The sequence below is a fragment of the Acinonyx jubatus genome, chromosome B3 (genome assembly GCF_027475565.1).
Source record: "Acinonyx jubatus isolate Ajub_Pintada_27869175 chromosome B3, VMU_Ajub_asm_v1.0, whole genome shotgun sequence".
In the NCBI taxonomy this organism is placed as follows: Eukaryota; Metazoa; Chordata; class Mammalia; order Carnivora; family Felidae; genus Acinonyx; species Acinonyx jubatus.
This window is the reverse complement of record NC_069386.1, coordinates 77,235,782-77,248,857: the sequence shown is the minus strand read 5'-3', so window position 1 is coordinate 77,248,857 and position 13,076 is coordinate 77,235,782. Positions and strand designations below refer to the sequence as shown.

At 37.4% G+C, this 13,076-nt stretch overlaps 1 pseudogene; it reads left to right on the top strand.

The window, feature by feature from the left end:
- The first annotated feature begins 1,113 nt into the window (after nt 1-1,113).
- LOC106973099 (ubiquitin-conjugating enzyme E2 E3-like) lies at nt 1,114-2,666 on the top strand (annotated as a pseudogene).
- Nucleotides 2,667-13,076: the final 10,410 nt, after the last annotated feature.

Here is a 13,076-nt window from a genome sequence, read left to right as displayed (position 1 = left end):
TATGCATATCATAGCTCTGTTGAAAGGGTCTGGAGGCAATAATACACCAATAATGAGCATATCTACTGCCACAAAAAAATCACCAAAGGTGAGTCAAGAAAAGTACAAAATGAGTCTAGAACATTTTATTGTGTAAGGGGGATAGTATTCAAAAAAATAAATAAATAAAGGATAAGAACAAATGTCAAGAAGACACAGAAGCTAAGCTATAGGGTCTCCTGTTGGCCAAATTTGGAACAATTTGAAAATCAAAATAAATAACGTAGTAATAGAGTATAACCCAATGATTAGAATAGAATCTGTAAGTCCATACTGATGAAAGATGTGAAATAGATAGATGATAGATTGATAAATAGATGATAGATGGAGAGAGAGAGAGAGATAAGATGATAGAAAAAGAAGGAAGGAAGGAAGGAAGGAAGGAAGGAAGGAAGGAAGGAAGGAAGGAAGGAAGGAAGAAAAAGTAGAGACAGGCAGACAGGAAGAAAGTTATCTCCATTACAGTAAGATGACACCACAAATACAGATAGTGATGGAGTTGGAAATTTGTTACTTTGCAGCCCTCATAGTATACTTGCATAGTGGCTTCAGAGTGTACTTGAGCTCATACCTTTATGGAAAACAAATATTAACTGAAGTTATATTTGCTTATGTGCAGTTCCTTTGCCTTTGGTCTTACAGAATCCACTCATTCCCAAACTTACTTAGGCCAGAACCTTTTCTCCCTATCCCTGCAGTGAGGTTGTTTTGTTAATGTCATATAGTCAGATCCCTGTGTGACAGTATGTCTTACATTCTGAGCTCTCCCAATCTTCTAAATTGCTTTTTTATTTGCACACAATAAAATTCATTCTGGTGCTATAAAAAGTCTTAGGGGTTTTGACAAAGGCAAAATGTTGTATATCCATCACTCTGGTATCGTATATAAACTTATCTCCACAAATCCCTGCTTCTTGACCTAAACCAGCCTGCCTGCAAACATCATCAATGGCCATGCCCTTAAAAAAATAATTATCCTTTAAAAAATTCCTAGGGGACACAATCCCCCCTCCTTTCAATTTGCCACACTCCCCAGCCCAAATCTCCTTGGCTTCTTTTTTTTTTTTTCTATTCCTTCAACCCCCACTCCCAGCTGCCTGTATTTCTTTAAGGAAGGTTTTTTTCCCCCTCTCCTCATCCCACACTGTAGGACTGTATGAACAGGCCAGATGAGCAGTCGAATTTTCCAAGGAATAACTTCACCAAGATGTCCAGTGATAGGCAACGATCCAATGATGAGAGCCCCAGCACTGGCAATGGTAGTTCAGAGGCACATCAGAGAGATCTAGCTGTTCCATTGCCTGAAGGACAACAAGAAGGAATATCTTCTGTCACCCAGCAGGAAAAACAAAACAAACAAAACACAAAAACACCAAACTGTCTAGGAAAACCACTGCTAAATTACCCACCAGTTGTGTGAAAAGACTTCAGAAGGAGCTAACCGAAGTCATCCATGTTTCTCCTCCCAACTGCCATGCTGGTCCTAAAGCAGACAACATTTATGAATGGAAGTTAACTATACTTGGTCCACCAGCCTCTGTGTGTGAAGGTGGTGTGGTTTTTCTGGATATCACATTTTCATCGGATAATCCATGTAAGCCACCAAAAGTTACTTTCCACACCAGAATCTATCACTACAACATCAACAGTTAAGGACTCATCTGCCTCTACATCCTTAAAGACAACTGGAGTCCCACTTGGACAATTTCAAAGATTTTGCTGCTGACTTGTTCCCTTTGACAGTCTGTAACTCTGCAGATACTCCAGTTGGAAGCATAGCTTCTCTGTATTTGAGGAACAGAACAGAACGTGACAAGAGTTGGGCAACACAATTCACATACTTTCTATACAATGAGAAGGAACAGAGACACCTTCTCACTGTGCTGCAAATCTTGCGGTTTTTTTTAAGATTTTATTTTTGACTAATCTCTGCATGCAACGTGGGGCTCGAACCTACAACCGTGAGACCAAGAGTCATATGCTCTACCGACTGAGCCAGCCAGGCGCTCCTGTGCTGCAAAGTTTTATGGCCTTTACATTATGGATTTCTGTGTTGTTGGGGACAAAAAATTTTTTCTTCTACCATTCTATCTTTTTGGCTGGTCTAATAATCAAATTAACATAAAATAGATTAATGGGAGAAAAACAAATTTAATTACATACAAATGGAGATCCCAGAAAAATTTGAGACTGGGAACAAGTCAGGCGGTTGAGGCTTATATGCCATCTTGAGTAAAGGGATGAGATAGAGGCTGGGGGCTTCAAAGGGTAGAAGGATGATTCACAGAATAAGAAGAGCAGATATGTAATAATTAGATGTCTGTCCTGCCATACGGATAGGTCATTTAGATATGTTATCCCTTGGTAATAGATCTTTCTCTGGGCCAGACCCCTTATATAAATATTTTTGGGGGTAGTTTAAGGGAGAAGGAAAAAGTTTTCTTGAGTTTTTGGGTCTTGATTGCCTTTAGCTCAAAATAATCCACATGCCTAAGTGGCGCATTTTGGGGAGACTTGTTCTGAACCCCTTCAGCGTATATAATTCTATTCTCTGCTTTTATCCTTTGAAGATTAAAAGACTTCCCCAAAGGGTAAATGCTATCAAGAGTCAAATTTTGTAGGGATGCCTGAGTGGCTCAGTCAGTTAGGCATTCAATTCTTGATCTCACCTCAGGTCTTGATCTCAAAGTCATGAGCTCAAGCCCTGCAGTGGGCTCCCCACTGGACATGAAGCCTACTTAAAAAAAAAAAAGTAGAACTTTGTAGCTGTGGTTTTGTTTGAAATGTCTACTTGCAAGTCTTCCTTCTTTTGGATATTAGAATGAAGATGTGCACTCAGTTAAGTGACCAACTCTTGATTTCAGCTCAGGTTCTTGAGATCAAACACTGGGTCAGGCTGTGCACTGACAGTATGGGGTCCACTCAGGATTCTCTCTCTCCTCTCTGCTGCCCTCCCCTTGAATGTGCTCTCTTTCTCCTCTCCCTCTCTCTCTCCCTCAAAATAAATGAATAAACATTTTTTTAAATAATAAAATAAATGATAAAATGTGTATTATGGGGTACTAAGAATACTGGTCCTGAAATTTACCAAATATTATAGCGCATTTTATATTTTATATTATATGCTATATATGTAAGTGTGTATATAATAGTGCATTTTAACTTAATTCATTATCTGTATAAAGTTATAAAAGTAGCCATAGGGGACTGGGAATGAGGTTATTTATAGCAAACCCATAGCTCTTTCTGAGTATGTGGTTCACGCTGTTGTGAAAAATGTTTTACCTTTTACTTTTATCAACTTGTAATAAGAGAATGTTCTTTTACCTTTTGTAGCTCAGGGACTACCTCATGTAGCATCTCAAATAAATACGCTACTAAAGGCCCCCCAAAAAATCCCAAGGGATTTTGCAACAGCTTCATAAAATACAGGATCTGAAAGACTATATTGTAATTGCTTCTTGCATATTTCTAAACTTATGAGAGCTTACCTATATTACCATGAACACCCACGCCCAGCACACATCTAGCACATGATAGAAACCCAGGGACCATTTCTGAAGAAAGATAGCAACCCCAGTTTATCAGAATTGAAATAATCCATACATAGTTTCCATTCTAAAATTTTTCTGAAATTCAAGTTTTTTAATTGGAAAATGTGGAAAGGTAACCAAAGCCTTGAGATTCAATATAGGCTCTATAGGTATATTTATGATTTAACACATTCATTACTAACTAGCTCTATATAGTCCTACTAACTCAGCAGGAATTCTGCATACACATAATGAATATTTCATCATGTCTTTGCCTATACATTGAACATGTGAACTTTTTTTTTAATGGCCTCGATTTCCTCTTTTAAAATGTTAGAAGAAATTCTCAATAAGGAACTTATACGTTTAAAAACATTTTTTTAATGTTTATTTATTTTTGAGTGTGAGCTGGGGAGGGGTAGAGAGCAAGAGGGAGACACAGAATCCGAAGCAGGCTCCAGGCTCTGAGCCATCAGCGCAGAGTCCAACATGGGGCTCGAACTCACGAACTGCAAGAGCATGACCTGAGCCAAAATCGGACGCTTAACCGACTGAACCACCTAGGCGTTCCAGGAAATTATACATTTTTATATTCAAAACAGAAAATGTTCACAAATTTATTTTCTACAATTTGGCACATGTTGTATCTATAGGCAAACAAGGTCAAGCTTATAATTTTCATAAATGTAATTTTGCAAATTTCATAAAAGCTAAAACTCCTTTTACTTAATGTAATGAACAGGTGATGGTGACATGCATAATGCAATTTTCACAAATGAAGGTAAATGTAAGTTCATATTTCTGTATTCGAGAAAAATATGAACTAACTCAATAAAGATGAGCAGTATTAACCTTAAGGAGTTAATCATCAGAGTGAATGAGGGAAAATAGTATAATTAGCAATATATGAAGGTAGTCATTAAGGTGAACCAAGGCACATAATATAGTTTGCAATATAATGTAAACAAAGCCAAAGTTCCCATAGCAACACAAACTTTTCTTCAATGTACACATACTCTATTTTGGATTACCAGTTAGAGTTCTAAATTTATAGTTTCTTATGCACATGTATAATAAGGGTATATCAACATTATTCTAAGCACAATAAGTTTTATATATTCAGATTCAAATATGTGTAAATTTACAAGCCTCGCACTTAATTTTCTATATAGTTGACATCTCGTAAAATTATTCTGGCATTTCAAGTTGATGCTATGAAATTACACTTCTATCATGCATCTCAATGTTTGTAAGTATCTTTATTGCTTAAGCTTGTATGTTTTAGAATATATATATATGCAGTGTGTGAAATTCAATTTTTAAAAATTTTGATGGTTACATCTAGAGACAATAAAAGATTATGTAAATATTAGGGTATCTACTAGCCAGCCCTAAATTATTTCACTTAACAATAAAATAGTAACTACCATAAAACGATATTCTTTGCTCATCATGGACAATTGTACTGAGTAATTCTTTCTGCAGGGAAATTTTTTTTCCTTCGGCAATTCTAGCTCAGATAATCCCCTCCGTTAGAGTTGTTATCTTTATTTTTCTTCTTTATACAACAGAGCTGCTCAAACATTTATATCTACAAAGCGCTTTTCAATCATTTGTATACTAATCCTCATAAGACTTTTGTGAATGTGTCAGAGGGGGATAGCTACAATTTATATTTTACATATGGAAAAACAGGCAAAACTAAGGTCACATAGCAGTAAGAAGTGGACAAAACAGTTACTCAGCCTACCAACTCTGTCTTATTTATGTAGGCAGAAAAATAAGGGGAAATCTTGTGTTTTATTTCATATTCATATATTTTATTCACCTAAATACAAGCCCTTACTCATTTTTATAAAGAACTGATAATCAAATGTTTAACATATTCTGGAGAATCCTAGTGACTAGTTCAAAGAGAAGTTCAACTCCTTGAGGTTTACATTACTGACAGATTTCACTCAAAGTAAAATGGAAAGAGTTTAAAAGAGGCTTGGTTTTACTAATCTATCTTTCCTCAGTTCCAAGGCCCTCAAACAAATTTATGTGTCTTGAATTATATTATGATAGGGACAGAAGGATCAATCTTTAACTGAAAGATTAATGTGAAGTCTCAAAATTAACCATTTGCACTTCAAACTCTCAGTGGTGCATAATGAGCATCTGACCTACGGGAGATAACATTTTTTTCTTATAATTTGAATAGGTAGAATGAAAATATAAAAATATCACCATGCTTTCCAGAAAGCATATATTTGCACTCTTCTGCTATTAGTTAAAATGTGTTTGTTTGGTCAATACATGTGTAAGAACTCCAAGAAGCTGAAAACCAGGACAAGGGTTAAAAGTTCTCTTCAGTTAAAAATGAGGCAAAATAAATAATAGTAAGAAGAATCATAGCATTAATATTTTAACATTTTCTATCACCCAGACGTGTTCTCATTGTGGTACAATATAAATGGTATCCTTCACTTGTCAAGATATAATTTTTAAAACAAAGATGTCCAGTTTCAGGGAGAAAAAGTCATCCCTTTTGAAGATCATGATAAATATTCAAGTTTTCCTTCATGAAGGTAATATTTTTTTATCTAAGTCAACATACTTTACCATTTTTAAACTTTTCTCATCATATTTTTGACAGCAGGTTTTCCAATTTTGACAGCTCTTTAAAAGTAATTTTAACAGCCGAGTGATTTCTCTTCTAAGCAAAGTCAGATTATGTGAAATGTCAATGTAAAAACTATACACTCTGACACATAATCATTTTTAGTTGAATTTACTTATTAATTTTGCTTGCTATTACTAATAAAACATAAGTGCTTAGCTAATTGTATTGCTTTTTGAAATGTTTTAAAGGTAGTAAAACTGTATCCTCTTCACCACAAAATGTCTCACTTTATCACAATTCGTTTCCCTTCCGAAAATGGAGAGAAGGGGGAAGTAATAGCAGGACTAGGTAGATAAAAGGCAATTGAGAGACGGAGTGAAGTGGCTACTGTAAAGTGGAAATACAAGCTTGCACTGGTTAAACCAGCATGGAGGTATATCTGAATCCCCTAGGGACTCTTACAAAATATACGCACATCCCTTCTTCCCTTCCGAACGCAGCCCTATATTCTCAACTGCCATTGCTGAGATTCTGACATCCTCCCAGGGCAGAAGGATAGAGAGTATCTTTTCACCTACCCACCTGACTGAAAATCTCTGGAAACAATTTAAATAAAAACTGACACTTTTGTTGACTGAATTAATCCACTTAATTTCCTCCATCCTTTATTTCATAATCAAAGTGTTGCAGGAGGTGAAGTAATTATCTGGTAAATATAAATAAATGGGTTGTCAGTTCACAAATTATCTTCCCTTTTTAGTATTTGCTCTAATCTCCTGTTCCCTGATCACTTTACTTTGGCAGTTGAAAGCTTTTTTTTTCTTCTTAGAATGACTTTGTCAGAACTTTAAAGAAAAACATGTTTTACAGAAAAAGGATTTCATTTTAGTTAATGATACCCCACCATGTGTTAAGTGCCATCTGACCACCATTTTAAGTGGAATTAAGATGTCATCTAAGGTGTATCAAAAGAAATTCCAATAAAGCTAGCAAAAATTAGAAAAGTCGAATTAATTTTATTGGACAAATCCATTGAGCAATATACATTGTCTAGACGACTAAGTTGGATTTTAAACTATCCTACATTCTCCATCATTGTAGAATTTGTTCCACTTCACTTGGAATAAGTAGACCTGCCTGAAAGGAATTAGGAGAATTAATTATATTTTGTAGTATAAACAAGTAAACAAACAACAGCCAAAGTCATATAAATAGGACTCAACAGCTCAATAGCATCACTGAATAGAAAGTGGAAAACGAGGGGAAAATAACAAAAATACTGAGAAAAACTTATTTCCTACCAGCCTATCAATCAAGTGTGAGAACAGAGTATAGTCTTTCCAGGTCATGTCTCAAATCATTTACCTTCTAGTTGGTCTTTCTCAGGAAGCTATTGAAGGAACTGCTTTTCACCAACTCCAGGACAGTGCCTCAAGGAAGTGGCCTCTAGCAATCCACAACCAGGGAATCAAACTCAGGAAAGAGACAAAGGTCACATTTTGAAGAGTTGCCAAATTGTTTTACAAAGTGTACCATTTTACCATTCCCCCAGCAACGTATCAGAGTCCCAATTTCTCCTCACGTTCATCCACACTGGTTACTGTCCACCTTTTGTATTTGAGCCACCTTCATAGGTGTGAAGTGGTATCTCATAGTGGTTTTGATTTGCGTTTCCCTAGTGACTAATGTTGTTGGGCATCTTTCCAGAGGATCATTGGCCTTTCGAATACTCCTTTAGAGAAGCATCTATTCAAATCTTTTGTCTGTCTTTAAATTGAGTTACTTTTTATTGTTGAATCATAAGAGCTTTTTACATATTGCAGACACACGTCCTTTATTATATATATGTGATTTACAGATATTTTCAATCAGTGGGTCAGAATATTCTTTCAATAAAAGTTATTATATTTTTAGGATAGAGATATGGAAAGTGATTGTTGCGGGTGGGGAGGAATTTTGATTCACTTGGCAATTATCTTGCACTTGAGACTAGAACAAGAGCCAATCCAGTTCTTGTATTTGAGTAATATGCTTGTTTTTGTATCGTGCAAATAATATGAAGCTGGTGAAATATGAAGTTTGAGTGCTCCTCCGTTTCTCCACACTCTCTGCTCGGTGTCCTCCACTTTCTGCCCCTTAGTCTACATATGCAAATAGGAAGCTGACATAAAAGCAATTGGACATTACTTAAAATGCTATTATGATGACAAAACAAAAACTTGACTGCTAACACTGAAGAGTTAAAAGAAACAAACTCCAAATCAGCCTTCTGCAAATTGACTTTTGGGAAAAAGATCTTCTTCAAAATGTCCTAGAGGAACACAACTTTGTCATGAAAGATATTCTCAAGTTTTTAAAAGAAAACAAGAATCTAAAAAGATAAAGATTTTTGTAAAGGAAACTACCCAAAACCTAGGTCAGTGTGATATGCTTTTTCTGTGTTAACAGAGTGCATTTATCAGGTGACGATTCTTGAAGACCAAAACAGGCAGTAGAAAGCAATGATATGTTGGGGCGCCTGAGTGACTCAGTTAGTTAAGCGTCCAGTTCTTGTTTTGGCTCAGGTCACAATCTCACCGTTCAGTTTGTGAGGTTGAGCCCCATGAGTTAGAGCCCCATTAGTTCAAGCCCCATGAGTTCCAGCCCTGTGAGTTTGAGCCCTGCATCGCACTGACAGTGTGGAGCCTGCTTAGGATTCTCTTTCTCTCCCTCTGCTCTTTCCCTGCTTGCATACTCTCTCTCTCAAAATAAATAAATAAATAAACTTTTAAAAAATTAAAAAAAAACATTTTAAAAAACGAAGCAATGATATGTATATCTGTGCCTATATTCATTATTAATTTCACTACATAGAATAGCTTTCAATACCATGTATTAAATACTTATAATGCACAGACACAAAATGCAAACATGAACAAAACAGACACAGCACCTGTTTCATACTCTCAGGAGTCTCAGTGGAACTGATTATGTCCTATCTCTAGAGGGCAGAAGTACCCAAAATACTAGACCATTGTTAAATGTTTGTTCATATTTTAGGCATTGAGTTTTGCGAGATATATGCATAACAAAATAAGACAAGCACCTTGCCTTTAATTCATTTGAAGTCTATTTATTATAAGAGACTGAAAAATAAACATTTTCACCAATGTGTGGTGTCATGATAGAGCAAAGTAAGTATGGCCCTTAACCCCATTTACAGAGATGGAAGTGATTAAGAGAAGATTTTATAAAGAAAGTGACATCTAAGCTGAGACTTCAAGGACAGAAATTGGAAAGTTGAAGAAGGAGTAAAAACATACTGGGCCAAAGGAAAAGTCAATACAAAGAACCAGAAGGGAAGGAGATCATCATACATTCCTTCTGATTGTAATTTTTAAAATTCCAGAATAGGTAACTTTAAGTTACTCTCATTCATCCATAATGAATTTTATAAATAGCCACTAACTAGCATTCTTTTTCAAGTGGGACATCTAGGACATAGAAGATTAAACTATCGTATGCCTGGTAGCAGAGCCTTTGAAATTAACAAGTGCAATGACAGAGTTGGCAGGTCAGATCAGAAGACTCGGAGAATAAACATACAGTATTAATTGTTTCCTCAATTCGTCAGACATCATGCAATTTATAAATAATTACAAAAAATTAAAATTTAAGAAAATATTTTCTTCACACAGCCTTCCCTAAATCATTCATTCATTCATTAAACAGATACTACTCATCAACCTTATCTCAGGGCATGTTTTAAGCATTGGAGATTTATCATAGACAAAATAAGATGAAGAAGACAAAATCCCTGACATGATGGAATTTGCATTCTAGTGGGAAAGATGGACAATAAACAAGTTACATAAGTAAAATATGTAGTATGTTAGCTAAATGGTAAGGAGAAAAACAAAGCAGGGAGAAGTCATGGGAATCATGGGAGAAGGATCAAATTTTTGGTAATATAGTCTGGGAAGGGCTCGTTGAAATCTGTGTTAAGGAGGTGGGGCATAGATGTGCCATATAACACATTTTTTGTATGTGTGTACGGTGGCGGCAAGGAAATCTTTCCCAGCAAAGGGAACAGGAAATGCAAAGGTCCTGTGACAGGAGCAATTTTGATAACTTGAGGAACAGCTAGTAGGCTAGAGAGGTCAGAGTGCTTGAGGAAGAGAGGAAGTGATTATGAAGTCAGAAGGATAAGGAAGAACACAGGTCATGCAAGGCCTTATAATCTTTGCAAGGATTTTGGCTTTTAGCCTGACTAAAATAGTAAAACAGTAGGAAGTTGAACAGAAAAATGAGATTGCCTGAGTTAGAGTTGAACATTTCCTGGCTACTGGTTGAGTGCAATCAATGAGAGACAAGGGCAGAAGCAGAGGCAGAAGAGAGTCGTAATAATCCAGGTGAGATATGATGAATGGATTGGACCCAAGTTGTGCCAGTGAGGGTGGCAAGGAATGGATGACTTTGGATACATTCTGAGAATAGCACCTACATAAATTACTGACAGATTGAATGTCGTATGTGAAAGAGAGGTAACAGCCAAAGGCTAGGCTAAGGAATTTTATTTCGTGTAATTAGTAGAATGGAGTTGCCTTTCCCTGAACAGGAAAAGAGTGGGTGAGGAGTAGGTTATGGGAAAAGACCATGTTTGGACATGTTAAACTTAAGATGTATATTTGCAATCCAAGTGGACGTACCTTGTGGGTAGCTGTAAATAATGTAATTCACAAAAGGAATCTGAATCACTTGTATCTATATGCGATTTGGTTTTTTAATTTTTTTTTAATTTTTTTAATGTTTATTTATTTTTGAGAGAGAGAAAGACAGCATGAGAGGGGGTGGGGCAGAGAGAGAGGGAGGCACAGAAACAGAAGCAGGTTCCAGGCTCTGAGCTGTCAGCACAGAGCCTGACGTAGGGCTCCAACCCACAACTGTGAGATCATGACCTGAGCTGAAGTCTGACACTTAACCATCTGAGCCACCCAGGCGCCCCTATGCCAATTTATATATAATATGTTTATAGGTCTATATACAATGTATTTATATATTTTACATACAAATATATTTTATATGATATATTTGTACATTTTTGTATTGTTATATCAAACATAGATCTGTATATTAAACCAGCATATCAATGGCAATTAAAGCCTTGAGATGGATGAGTTCAACGAAGTAATTACTAAAGATCAAAAAAAGAATTGATGTGAGTTCTGAGCCCAGAGGCACCGCGATGTTTACAAGTCAGGGAAACTGGGAGGAAATAACAACAAATCTGAGATGGAACTGTTACTGGGCTGCTAGAGTCTTGTCCCAGATGCTAAAGATTTGGAGACCCGAGACAAGAACAAGGAGACAGGGTTACTGAGTATCTTACGTGTAAGTACGGTACACTTTCCAGACTGAAACCAGGCTCCTGCCAGAACAGAGGGAATGGAGGAGAGAAGCACTAGCTGCATCTCTTTGCGCCCGCTTTCTGCATATGTAAATTTGGCTATGATAGACATTTTTGATTGACAGCTGGTGGTTACCTAACAGTTTGGCTTCAGCGCATGTGCCTACCCATGATGCATTGTGCTATAACTGTATTTCTGCGTGTGTTGTATATTTAGGAGTTTCGAATGAGCTTTGGCTGTGGCCTTAAGGGCAAGCTGCACCTTTTAGATGCATGCTCAGCTCTTAGAAGTCCCCTTGCGGCTTTTGAGGCAGCGCCGTGCCTAGGCCTCTCCTGGTGTCTTGGCTCTTAGAGGTGGCTCTGAAGGTGTGGCTGTTAACGCGGGAGGGTGTGGTCAGCATCTGCTTTAGGCCTCCTCACTCTGGTCAAACCGCCTAACAGAACATCCAGAAGTGGGAAAACAAAACAAACATAAAGCAAAACAACATGGTAAGTTTGGAAGCCAAATAAAGCCCAATGTGGTAAGAAGGAGATGGTGATCGATTTTGTCAAATGTTAATGAGAGTTTAAGTTAGATGAAGCCTGGGAATTGGCCATTTGATTTAGCCACATGGAATTCCCGGCGACTTGATCAAAGCCGTTTCTGGGAAGTTCTGACGCCAACACAGTCTGTTTAGGTTTAAAGAAAGGATGGGAGAGAGAGGTTGGCAACTGCATATGGAAACTCTTTTTCAAGGAATTTTGTTTTAAAAGGAATGAGAGAAGAGGGAAGATCGTAAAGAGGATGAGACAGAAAGTGAAACGGAGGCAAGAGTGAGTTTATTTAGAAGCGCGAGAAATAACATGTGTGTGTACTGGTGTGAACCATCGGGTATGGAGGGAAGTATGTGCGGGTCCAAGGAAGCGCAGCGAGAATTGCTAGATTCACGTTATAGGGTAGGGAGCAGAAGGATGCGATCTGGTACCCACGTAGAGTGGGCTAGCCTTTTTCTAGGTGTATGGTAATAAAAAGTTCAAGTCTATTTGCACAAATACAGTCAAATGTAGTTAGGTCAGTAGATGCAGAAGTAGGAGCTCATGGAAATGAGCTGTTTGCTCCATTCTTAGTGGGGTAAAAATTATGGACAGCAGTTTAGGATGACGATGAGGAAAGACATGCTGGAGATCTGAGGAGAAAAGATGTAAAACCATCATCTGCATCTTATGAATGAAGTAGGCAAATGTAGTACGAGTGCTACACAGAATTAAAGACCTGCTTGAGGAAAGCAATCCCAGGGGCGCTTGGGTGGCGCAATTGGTTAAGCATCTGACTTTGGCTCAGGTCATGATCTCCCAGTCAGTCAGTTCAAGCTCCAGGGCATGATCTGCCAGTCCGAAAGTTCAAGTCTCGCGTCAGGCCCTGTGCTGACAGCTTGGAACCTGGAACCTGCTTTGGATTCTGTCCCTCCCTTCCACTCTCTCTGCCCCCTCCTCCACTTGCACTGTGTCTCTCTCAGAAAAATAAATAAGCATT